The sequence below is a fragment of the Myotis davidii genome, unplaced genomic scaffold (genome assembly GCF_000327345.1).
Source record: "Myotis davidii unplaced genomic scaffold, ASM32734v1 scaffold209, whole genome shotgun sequence".
Taxonomy (NCBI): Eukaryota; Metazoa; Chordata; class Mammalia; order Chiroptera; family Vespertilionidae; genus Myotis; species Myotis davidii.
Genome location: NW_006300047.1, coordinates 409,533 through 422,790, shown reverse-complemented (window position 1 = coordinate 422,790; position 13,258 = coordinate 409,533). Strand labels below are relative to the sequence as shown.

General features: G+C 42.2%; 1 protein-coding gene and 1 pseudogene across 1 annotated transcript in view; both read left to right on the top strand.

The window, feature by feature from the left end:
- Window positions 1-13,258, top strand: part of SHISA9 (shisa family member 9) — a 281,059-nt gene that overhangs the window by 236,952 nt on the left and 30,849 nt on the right. The window lies entirely within an intron of this gene.
- LOC102771609 lies at window positions 5,388-8,287 on the top strand (annotated as a pseudogene).

Sequence of the window (13,258 nt, the reverse complement as noted above, 5' to 3'; positions counted from 1 at the left end):
TTAATGGTAATGTTGCCCTGGCCAGATAGCTCAGTTGGTTAGATCATCATCATGATATGCCAAGGTTGTGGTTTTGATCCCCAGTCAGGGCATATACAAGAATCAATCAATCAATGCATAAGTGGAGCAACAGATCAATCTTCTCTTCTCTTCTCTTCTCTTCTCTTCTCTTCTCTTCTCTTCTCTTCTTTCTCTCCTTTCTCTCATCTCCTCTCCTCTTCTCTTCTCTCTCTCTCATCAATAAATAAGGCATTTTAAAAAATGGTAATATTATGGGAAAGAGGATTTAACATTATAGACATTTACATGTGTCAACCAATAAGGCCAGTGTTTTCAGGACATGTCTTGTTTTATCCTTTTCTGTCCTGAACTTGTCATAAATAATCAGATAGTATGGAGACAAAAGCACTGGCTTTGGACTTTGTCTCTGCTACTTGTGATCTTGAATAAGTAGTTCAAAGCTTTCCTTTGCCTCAGTTTATTCATCTGCAAAATGAGCACAACAGTGCCTAATTTATAGAGTGGATTTGGGTATAATGAAGGGCATGTGAGTAAAGCACTTGATATGTGTGGGGTTTTCAAATTGTGGTAAAGAACACATAGCTTAAAATCACCATCTAAATGTACAGTTCAGTAGCATTAAGTATTTTCACTTTGTTGCAAAACCAATTTCTAGAACTTTTTCATCTTGCAAAACTGAAACTCTCTACTCATTACACACTAACTCCCTATTCTTTCTCTCCCCAGCCCCATGGCAACTATCATTCTACTCTCTGTCTCTATGAATTTGACTACTCGAGGTACCTCATAAAAATGGAATCACACAGTATGAGTTTTTTGTAACTGGCTTATTTCACTTAGCATATGTCCTCAGGGTTCAGGTTGTGGTACCCATCAGACTTTGTTTTTAAAGCTGAATAACATTCCAATGTATGAATATACCACAGTTTGTATATCATTCATCCCATCAACAGACACTTGGGTTGCTTCTACATCTTGGACATACACGAGTATGTGAATATCTCTTCGAAATACTGTTTTCGATTCTTTTGTTCACTTGTGTGCTGCATTTGGTGAAATTTAGTTTCCCATTTTCCCCTTTTATATGCAATGAAGAGAGGTGCCAAAGGTCCATTAATTTGCCTAAAGCCTTATAGCTAATAGATTTGAACGCAAGTGTTCTGTCTCTCAGTGATCTATTCTATCTCAGTAACCTTGCTCTCCTCTCAAATCATTCTCGGGAAGAGGGATTGGCATTTTGAGTGACAGAGAAAGCTATTGGCAGAACTTGAGGAGATCTGGAAGAGGGGTGTCCATGACTGTGAATCTCATAATCGTTCACTTATACGCTTTGTGACAGGCCCTTAAAAATGGAATTTCCAAGCTAAGTGGGAGAGATTTGCAGCTCAATTACGTGAGTAATTTAATAGACAAAATTTTTGAGGCTGATAGGGTGATAGAGAAATCTGAGCAGTATGCCTCCGTGCATTGTGAGTCTTCAACTGAAGCATGAGCTGAAGGCGTTTGGTGCACACTGCAGCAGCCCCTGGTGGGGGACTGTCTGCAGGCTCCTCCACCTCCTCTATAGAATCATCTTTACCTGAGAGTTGATGGAGGCATATTTCATCTTCTACCCATGGGCACGTGTGCCACGTTCTCACTCGGAGGGTACACACATGAGCAGTGTAGCATCCCGAGTGCCAGGAGGAGCCCAGTTTTCTCATTTGTTATATTGCTTTGCTTTTTTTGTTGTTATTATTTGCTGTCCCAGGCATCAAATGGTCCATAAACAGAACACTTATCCATCGCATATCCAGTCGAAAAAAGATAAAAACAAATTTCAAAGCGACTAAAATGGCTGTTGCTAAGCCAGCACATGCAATGCATTTTTCTTTGTGACTGCCTGTCACATAGCGGGTGCCTGAAAAATTTTCCTTTTTCCTTATCTTTTCCTGTATTTGAATTCAGTTCCATGCAAGCAGCTAGGCTAGGTCCTGGAATGGAGGGATGGAGAAGATAAATTCCCTGACTTCAGAGGTCTGGGACAACAGTCATTGAAAACAAATAACAGTATTCTTATGGATGAAGAGGGAGTTAAGGAGTGTTACATGTTGAATTGTATCCCCCCAAATTGATATGTTCAAGTCCTAGCACCCAAGACCTCAGAATGGACCTTGTTTGGGAATAAGTTGTTGCAGGAATACAGTAGGCCCCCTTATCTGTGTTTTTGCTTCCTGGGGTCTCAGTTACCCATGGCCAACGGCGGTGTGAAAATGTGTGTGTGTGTGTGTGTGTGTGTGTGTGTGTGTGTGTGTGTGTCAGGGGTGGGAATTCCAGAGATAAACAGTCCATAAGTTTTAAATTGCAACTGTTCTGTGTAGAGTGATGAAATCTCCTGCTGTCTTGTTGGTGATGTGAACCGTGTATTCACACTGCATACACTGCTCCCCAACCTTCAGTCACTGAACAGCCATCTTGGTTATCACATCTGCTAGGATACGCAGTGCTTGTGTTCACGTCACCTTTATGTTACTTAATAACGGTCACAAAGGGTAAGAGTAGTGATGCTGGCAATTCAGATACGCCTAAGAGAAGCCAGAAAATGCTTCCTTTACGTGCAAAGGTGAGTACAGTCCAATTAGATACAGTGGGGCCTTGACTTACGAGTTTAATTCGTTTTGTGATGGAGCTCGTAACTCAAATTACTCGTATGTCAAATCAAAAAGTGAACGAGTGAGACACGTGATGCTGGGCTGATGTTGTGGCGTTCACTGTGGCATTCGCTGCGCCAACTAGCAGTGGGGTATCTGAAGCTGGCTCGTAACCCAAATTATAGCTCACAACTCAAAGCAAAAAATTGGCCGAGAGACGGCTCGTATCTTGAAAAACTCGTTAGTCGGAACACTCATAAGTCAAGGCCCCACTGTACTTTAAGGGAGCGATAGAGAGACAGACCACATTCACACAACTTTTATTACAGTATATTGTTGTAATTGTTCTCTTTTATTATTGTTGTTGTTAATCTCTTACTGTACCTTATTTGTAAATTAAACTTTATTATAGGTATGCATGTGTAGGAAAAAGCATAAAATATATAAGGTTCGGGACTATCCATGGTCTCAGGCAACCACTGGGGGTCTTGGAATGTATCCCTGCAAATAAGGGGGAACTACTATAATTAAGTAAGATGAGGTCATACTGGAGTAGGGTGACCCTCTAATCTAATATGACTAGTGTCCTTATTAAAAAGGGCAATTTGGACATAGTCGTGCACACAGGAAGAACACAACCTGAAGATGAAGGGACAGAGATTGGGGTGGTGCATCTATACACCAATGGACTCCAAAGACTGCCAGCGAACTACCAAAAGCTAGGCGAGAGGCCTGGCACAGCTTCTCCCTCACCGTTCTCATAAGGAGCCAACTCTACCGACACCTTGATCTTGGTCTTCCAGCCTTCAGGACTGTGAGAAAATGAACTTCTGTTGTTAAGCCCCCCAGTCTGAGACACTTAGTTATGGCAGCCCTAGCAATCTAATACAGAAACTGTATTTAGGATACGATGGGGTTAGGAAGGTCCCTTGGAGGGCATGATGGTAGGCTGACACTGGTAATATGATTCAGACTTACCTTGGAAAGATGTAGGAGAGCATTTGCAGAAGAAAATAGTATTTTTCCACAGGCTAATTGTTACTTTAGGGTTTATTCTAACAAATTGAGTATCTTGTTTGAAATCTCATAACATATTAGGGCTTGAAACAATGATACCTGAGAGGACTGGCTGCTGCTCACTGTGCAGCGGGCAAAGCAGACTCAGCATGATGGAGGAGAAAAGAAACAATGATTAAATAGATGGGATTATGAGAAGGAGGGCACAGGGAAGGGAAGACACTGAACAACCACGTCACTCTGGGGCTACTGAGTGAAGGGACAACCATCCACTGTTACGTGATCTGATGAAATGGGCCACTGTGAGCACAGACAACCTTTTGTATTTATAAAAGTGGTGCTGAGCCCCCAATGGACGTTAGCCACCTTAGACATGTCCTGTTTCCAATAAAGGAAGCGAAACCAAGAAATTGTAGTTCCTTGAACATACATGCAGTGGTCTCCTCTTCTTGTTACTGTCTTCGATCATCTCCCTTTTACAAAATGTGGATGAAGAAGGCTTTCTAAAACTGGGTTTGGTACCCTCTCCCGTGTGCTTTCACAGAGCTCTGTGTGTTGCTGTATCATAGCACTAGCCATGCGGATTTTAACATCCTCCATCTCACCGGCCGTATTTCTGGTCTGCCTCCCACCCTACACTGTCATCTTCTTGGAGCACAACCTGAAATCTGAAATGTATCTTCATCCCCCAGAGCCTGCATAAAAATTGGCCCAAAGTGAACATTAAGTAAATATTTATTTAACAACCGCAGTTAAAATTTTCCCATCATAAGTGGTGAAAATAATTTTTTTTGCATGCCCTTGGGTAGCACAAATGCTTCATCTGCCAAAGGTTTTACAATGATATAGGCACATTTTGTTTTTCATTGCAAATCCCTGCCACCAAGATTCAGTAAGATGGGCTTAATTCTTTCTCTACATAAACCTTTTCTGATGAGAGCCTAGCCTGTTATGTTCTACTCTGACGAATTCAGGGTAATTTTGAGTTTGATTTTATTTGTTCTTTGCTTGCTTGTGGCCAGAGAAAAAATCTACAAGGTGTATCAAGCTATAATTTTCAGGTTTTATCTTAAAAAGGATGCTGGTCATAAAGGTTTGGAACAGATAGAAAGGAAAATAGAACTGAAAACCAGAACTCTATTATGATTTCTGAAGGTCTATTCTCTTACCAGTGAAATGGGCTCTGAAAGAACATCTCCTGCGTATTTGCTCTCATTTGTCCAATTGGAGACGAGGGAATAATCTGGAATGTGTCCAGGAATCTGAGTCCAGAGCGGGCCTTATGGAAACCTGACACCCTCTTCTTCTCGTGGTCACCCCATCACGTTGTCTTGGTTTCCTGGGCAGGAAATATACAAGATGAGCCCGAACCATCTTGCAGGACATGAAAATAAAGTAGTTCTCAAAAAAAAAGAGTGATGTAGGTATGTCCAGTGGACATGAGAGCCAACTGGAAGACTTTACAATTGCCAAACCTGGAGCAATTTGAGCAACAAAACAAAATAATTAGCATTGGATTATAACCCAAAGTATAAAATGCATTCTTCGTGTGTCCAAATTGATATAAATAAATGATTGAATAAACAAGCAAATGGGGATAAAGAAGAATTTAAATAATTGATATAGATACTCCATCCTTACATGTGGGCTGGTTATAGTGACTTCCTTCCAAGGAATATGATATGAAAAAGAGGAAAACAGCGTAACTTCTGTGGAAAGATGCGGTAAACACTACCTCGGCCAGCTGGTTTGGGTTCATGTCAACAGTGATAAGTCATCCTGTTACCTATCCCTGATATGTTATGACAAGAATGTGCCTTTATCTCTATGGTTTTCCTCCCCCAAATCCATAATGCAGGTCTAGTGTTGAGAAAAGCATCAGACAAATTTCAGTTGAGGGCCATTCTAAAAATACCTGACCAGTACTGCTCAAAACCACTCAAATCATCAAAACAAGGAAAGTCTGAGAAATTCACAACCCAAGGAACCTAAGGCAACATGATGACGAAGTTGAATGTGGCACCAGGATGAGATTCTAGGACAGTAGTAAAAACTAAGTGAAATTGAATGGACCAGGGCTTTAGTGAGCAATATTTCTGCATTAATTATGCCAATAGATGATATTAGTAACAGGGGGCTCTGGGATATTATCTTTGCTGTATTTCTGAAAATCTAAAACTGTTTTACAATAAAAAATATATTTTAAAAAAGATATTGTCCCTTGCTGGCCAGGGGCTGGAGCCTATGGCCACCTCTGCTGCCCCCAGAGTGGCCTGAGTGGAGGAGGCACATGTGAGTTGCCCAGAGTCCCCTGGTGCCAGAATACCTAGACCTCTGGGCAGGAGCCCTTTAGGTGGCTGAGTTGCCTTTGCCCCTCCACACCAACACCTCCCAAGCCCTGACAGCAGGGCTGAGTCTCCCTGGATGCTGGACTGACTCCTCAGGCCGAGCCCTCCACGATGAACCAGGCCCTGGGTCTTCCTGGTCTCGGGCTTCCTTCAAACTCAGGACAGAGGCTGAAGGACAGTGAGCACCCTGGACCTGGGCATTTTCTTGGGGCCCAGGCTGTGTCTGGGTTATAGCAACTTGGAGCTCCCTCCTGCTGCCACCTGTCCAGCTAGGGAGGGCCTGGCGTGTTCCCACTGTCTCCTTCTGCACCTCTCCCTCTCCTCCCATCCAGTAACAGGTTTCTTTTCCCTCTCCATTGGCCGTTTGTGTGTCCTTCCCAGCTCTTGGAGCACCCTTAGAAATATTACCTACTTATCAGAGCTGAGAATTGCTCATTCTTGACTTGGCTTTTCAACCCCTTTGGGAGACAAAAGTTGTCCCCATAACAGGTTTTTAACTGACACTTCATGCCTAGCACCTTGTTCATTCGGATCACCAGCTCCCTGGCCACATCTATGTGACTTCCCCGATCCGTGAGCTCCATTGTCCTCTGGTCTCTAATCTCTTGCTCCCAGAACATCTGGTCAATTTCACCCCTGGGTGGGAGTGTCCAGGGGGCTTTGGCCCAGGATCCCTCGCCCTAGAAGGCAGCTCTAAGGTAGCGAGAGAATTGGACATCAGGTACAAACCGGCTCAGGAATGGTTGCTCCACTCATCCCACACAAGAAGATGAAAAAGCAGTGAGCTCAGTGCATTGAGTGGCTTGTCTGGGGACAGTCAGAGAAAGAATCCCAAGGAAAGCTCAGGCCACTGCCTCCTTCATGCCGAGCCTCCTGCCTGAGACACTGAATCCAGCTCCGAGGAGGAGGAGGAATTCGCTGTAGTTGGAAATCGCTCTCGATTTGTCAAGGGCGGCTGTTTACGACGCTTCAGAGTATGTTCTCTGCTGTGTGCTTTTGCCGTCCTAGCCACCTGCGTTGGCTTGCTGTGGAAGTCCCCTGCTCTGAAGGAGGATCTGGATTCCCTCAAGGAAAAATTTAGAACAATGGCATCTACTCAGAAAAGCTCATTCCAAGAAATTTCCAAACTTAATGAAGAAGAAGTATTCAGCAAACAAAAAACAACTAGAGAAGATTGAATTGGAGAGCTGGGCTTGAACAAAGTCCGGAGAAACATCATAGACATGAATAAGCAGATTTCTCTGTTGAATTCTGCAGCAAACCACCTCAGAGTCAGTGTTAAGTCAGCGGCAGATTTAATTAGCCTGCTTGCCACTGTGGAAGGACTTCAGATGAGCGTAGCTTCCATTGGCAATACTGTAAACAGTGTCCCTCCTGCTGTGGAGACAAAACAGAAAACTGTGGACGGACACAAGAAGCCATGGAGTGACCACAGTGTTATGAATCAGCACTCCTTGGCAGAAACTAGGGGAAACAACCAGATTATTCCATTGCCTTTAGCTCCATCAGAACTCAGCAACAAAACCCACAGTGAGAATTTGAAACAGAATATCCTGTACCTTCACAACTCTTTAGAGGAGGAGAACAGTGCCCTGGGGGGGTGAGGTGAGGGGGGAGACCAGAGACAGAATGATCTTAAACTTGAGGGGATGAATGAGGCAGTCAGTAATCTTACCCAGAGTCAACTTGGTAGAAAGAGATCAGGTTGCTATGGGCAAGGCAGAAAAGCAAGCAACTGTCCTTCAGGAGGAGGGGTGATAGAGCGGCCACTCTGAAAAGAGAGTCTTTGCATCAGGTGACTGGACACAGTAAAAACCCAAAGCATAAAGAGAGAAGCTAGCTCAGATTCTCGGGTATCTAAACTAAGCCAGACACTACAGCTGATCAGTACTCTCACCCACAAACTGAGAGCAGCAGGTCTCCAATTAAGAGCAAGTACAGAGTTTCAGAGCCATCAGCATTGCCAACATTTCCAGTCTCTGAGAGATCATGTTGAGAAAACTGCCCAGCTAAACCTATCTCTCTACTACGAGTTTCTAGCGTCTGAGACCTTTGGGATGTATTCCATAAGACTGGCCAGAACATGGATGGGAAGCTGACCTCCCAGGAAATTTAGAACTCCTTGAGTTCTGCTATGCCAGCATCAGAGAGATTGAGAGGGTTTGATGCTGACAAGATGGAAGATATTCATTCCTGGAGCTAAGAGTAGCGTATTTAGAAACCCTTAAGTTTGTTTTTTCTTTATATGATATTCAGCTTGGTGTTGGCTAACTTTGATTTTTTTTTCTAGAAATATTAAAATTTAGTAAAAGCGAGATGAAGTCTTTTCCCATGAATGTGTCTTCTTATCTCATTATGGATTATGTTTCTCTCTCTTTCAAAACAATTTTTCTCCCCAAAAGAGCTATTTCACTTTCTTGGAAAGGTTAAAATATAGTATAAAATTAGCCTGGTACTTTAGGCAATTTGAAGATTACTCTTCTGGTTGTCTTCCATGCCCCTACCCCTTTTTTAAAAATATGTATACCCTGATGGATTTTGTAACAACCAAATAGCATTCTAGCAATAAATTGAGTTATACTGTTATATTTGTATATACGGTACCGTAGACAGTTTATCTGTACCTGGAAGGTATTTTTTTTTGAGAACTAATTTATATAAACTATATTTGAAGGTAATGTAGCTTGTCCTTTTTAGTTTCAAATTTGTATTCATAGGCAGATAGTTTGAGAACACCTTAACTCTTCGTTGTATGTGCGTTTCTTTTGCATGGGATAGCTGTCCATGGAGGAGTCTTCTGTTTTTTAGTTTATCATCTGTTCTCACCTCAAGCTGGTCCTGCTAGCATCATCCCTGAGCAGGTAGAAAGTTCCATCCTTTCCCCCTACTCATTTTGGTAGAGGTGCTTCTACCATACTCTCCGACTAGTGAATACCCTTGTCACGCAGCCTGGGAAAGTGCCTTATCTCCAGGCACAATGAGGGCATCTCGAACTCCTTTGTTCTGAGTTGATCAGATTCATTGGCTTAAGAAGAGCCCCAGAAGCCTATTCTTCAGTATTAATTCTGGATTTTTATTTGTAAATTATCTAACTTACCCAACCTGGGACTTGTGTGTGGCTGTCTGTAATCAAGACTCACCTGCCACATCTCAGCTCTGAGAGGAAGGTCGATGGTAGTGCTGAGTTTGGTTTTGGTTTTGAATACTTTGAACTTTTCCCTCTGGCAGCCACTACTGCTGCTTTCCTAAATTACCCCAAACACTGCTCCTTGGACTTTGTTTTCTGTCATTCTGTACCATCTGGTATAATGTTTACTATAAGGGCCTCCTTATAAATCAGGCAAAAACGTTTGGTAGGAAGAAAGGAACCAAAAGAAGAGCGAACCCAGCTTATGGGATGGCTGTGGTGTGGTCTTAAGGGAAGAGAGGGGCTGGCACTTAGGAATGTGCCTGAAACATCAAAGCTGAAGACTGGGCACTCTTCACCTGGTGGCCACGCCCACTGGGGTGGACTGCTCTCAGTGCCCCTGCTGTTCTCGCTGGTCACAGTGGAAGATTCTGACTGTGATGGGCTCATGTTCGTAATGGCCTGCTGTTGAGTTTTTTTAGTGACAGTTCCATTTGCTACACCTCTCATTAGCTCGCTTACCAACACCAGCCAGATGCAGTCCCTTCTTTCATTTCCAAACCAGAACACATTAGGGTATTTCTGACTTTATAGAGCATGCATTGTTTGCTATGCCATCCTAACCTACCTTGTTTTTTTTTTCTCACATTAAGAAATGTCCATCTCCTTTACTTTAGTGGAGCTATTTTGATAATGTATAAGCAGTTTTGGTTTTGTTCGGGGAATGAATTCAAGGTTCCCATGACTTGATTTGAACTTTGGTTATTTCATATCAGTATTATAACCATTTTAATTTATCTAAATTAAACATTTATTTTTTCCAAAAAAAAATATATTGTTCCTTATCACTACCTCGTAGAGTTAATATAAAGCTTAAAGGAGATAGTGCATAAAAGTTCTTTTTAAAAATTATTTATTTTTAAATTAAAATTTTTTCAATTGCAGTTGACATGCAATCTTTCTATATAAAAGGCTAATATGCTTAAGTGTCCAACTATCTGACCAGTCACTATGATGCAGACTGACCACCAGGGGACCGACACTCAATGCAGGAGCTGCCATGATGCACACTGGCACTGCAGACCTGGTGTTCACAAAGCAACACTCGACTTCTCCCAAGTGGGACACAGGCCCCACCACCAACCCGGAGCGACAGCCCACGAAATCGCAGCCAAGGCTGCCAAGACCCCATAGTGCAAATTCGGCCCACAGCCCAGCTCAGCCCAGAAATGGTTGCTATTGGTGCCAGGTAATGATGGCATCATTGCCTGGCTTCCTCTCCCTAGCGACGACTAGTCTCCTTGCAGTTTCTTCAGCCCAGGAACATGACTTGCTTTATAGCCAGGTGGAAACATTTCACACTTTAACCAAATGTCTGTGAGGCATTTTTCTGTGCCCCATCTCATTTGATCCTCACAGAAGTCCTGGAGTAGGTAGGAAACTTGGTGGAATCCTATTTTCTTTTCATTAGCCGGAAAATGGAGATTTAGAATGTTTAGGATCTGTCATTATCAATCATGAATTTGGTTGACACTTCTATTATAGAGAAAGGGCGAATAGCGATATTAAAATACTTCTAATTAATTTATTTTCAATGTGCATGAATCTGTACACTGGGCCACAGTATTATATTAATTTCAGGTGTACAACACAGTGATTAGACATTTACAAAACTTACAAAGTGATCACCCCAATAAGCCTAGTGCCCCCTGACACCATACAGAGTTATTACTATATTATTGACTATAGTCTCTATGCTGTACTTTATATCCCCATGACTGGCCACCTTCCTTCCCATTTATATTTGGCAATTTGTACATCTTAATCTCTTCTTTTTCACCCATTTCCCCACCCCCAAATCTAACAACCATTAAACAGGTTTTTCAAAAAAGAACTACCATAAAACCCAAAATTCCACTTCTGGATATTTATCTGAAGAAATTAAAAACACTAATTTGAAAAGATATATGCACATCTATGTTCATTACAGCATTATTTACAACAACCAAGGTATGGAAGCAACCCAAGTGCACATTGATAGACAAGTGGATAAAGGAGATGTGGTACATATATATGTGAACCCTGAGAAAAAAAGACACCTACTAAGAATAGCTCCTGGTGGCTAATTGGGCTCAAATTAAAAACAAAACAAAATAGAATCTAGCAGCTATTTCTGCACAAGGACCGCTCATGCAAACTGCACTTCAGGGAGAAGCCTGTGCTAAACTGCCTACCTGCCATCTGAGCCTGCCCTTATAAAGGAGTCCCTGGAACCCTATTTCAACCAATAGGACTGAGGCTTTCCTCATGCAATCAGAGCTGTGCAGCTCCTACCAATCAGATGGCTCTGTTCTGATCAATCAGGACAGTGCCTTTTGGACCAATCAAACTGTGAGGATTTGGAGTCCTCATTTGCATGAGGATGGTTCAATGAGGAACCAGGGGTGGGCACTTCTGTTCATGTAAGCCAGCTCCCCTCTGGCTCCGGGAGCTCACTTTACCTTTCCACCGGTGACTGACGACTAGGTCTCCCTGGCTTAGCTGAAACACCAACGATGTCTCACCAGAGCAAAGCAGAACAGACCAGCGCAGCACAAAGCAGACCTGCATGGAGCAGAGCAGGCCATTGAGGAGAAGAGCAGAGCTGTCTAGCCGGAGACAGGCCTGGCCCCGGGGCCGCCTCATAGTGGTGCTATTTTACAATTGAGCTCTTTTGCAATGAATAAAGTTTCCGTCATCACTGCACCACAAATTGGGGATTCCTATTGGCGTTGAATTGGCACCAATGACCATTGGTTGACATATGCAATGGGATATTACTCAGCAATGAAAATGAATGAAATCTTTTCGTTTGCAACAACATGGATGGACCTAGAGGGGATCATGCTAAATGAAATAAGCCAGACAGAGAAAGACAAATACCATATGGCTTCAGTTATGTGTGGTATCTGAAAACCAGAACCAAACAGGAACAAATAAATGAAGAAACAAAACAGAAACAAAGTTATAGATATGAAGGAGTTCTATATCAAGTGAGTGGCACATAATATATGCTCCACAAAATAATATTTCACCATCTTGTACCTTTCTGTGCTATTCTTCCTTGTGATATGCCTTGAAAGACGTTCTATCTATCTATCATCTATCTATCTATCTATCTATCTATCTATCTATCTATCTATCTATCTATCTATCTATCATATTTACATTCCTTCTCTCAATTGGCAAGGGCAGGCTGTGCAGATTACAACCTTTCCTCCCGGAAGAGCCACGTTGGTCTGGTTTCTGATAGTCATTGTCTCCTGGACTGAGAAACCTGGAGCACCATCCCAGAGTTCGTACCTGAGCATTTTTACTTTAATGATCCTATCTGAATGGCATTCATTTCATTTCTCTGTTTGGTGACTAAGATATACCACGTATAATGACACTTACATGGAGGTTACCTTGATATAAATCTGCCAGATGCTTTCAATTAGAATAACTGAATCTTACTTTATTTGAAAAACTATTGGTCAAATACACGAGGCCCCTTTTTTCTCTTAGGAAGGAGAGCCTTTTGTTTTCTGACTGAGGGTCTTGACGAAATGCACATCACAGGACAGCACGTTCTTATTAATCATATCTAAGCTTCAGAATGAGCTGCAAGATTATGATGAGTCAGGGAAAGTCTTCTTGTGGCTGTGAGTAGTAAGTACCTTTCTACACAGGTGAGGTGTGTCTAGAAGGGAAATGATCCTGCTAATAACAAGACATGTTGGTCTTACTGAATTCCTTTTAGGGTCATGACTGTGCAAAAGACATTTTATACATCTCTATATGCATCTATTCAGACATATCAATATCTATATATTGCATCTTCAAATCTACCTATCTATATATCTTCATATTCCTTCTCTCAATTGGCTACGGTAGGATTTTCAGATTATAACCCTGATCTTATCCACTCTTCACTCACCTTATTGTTCTATTTTCTTGGATGCCAACCAGGTTTTCTCTCCATCTACACTTTTGTTTCTCCCCCGTAGCTGGATATATTTGTGGAAAATTCACAGAGAAACTGAGTTGTGAGGTCCTGTTCAGGAAAATGAAATAACATTTTAAAAACCCAGTCA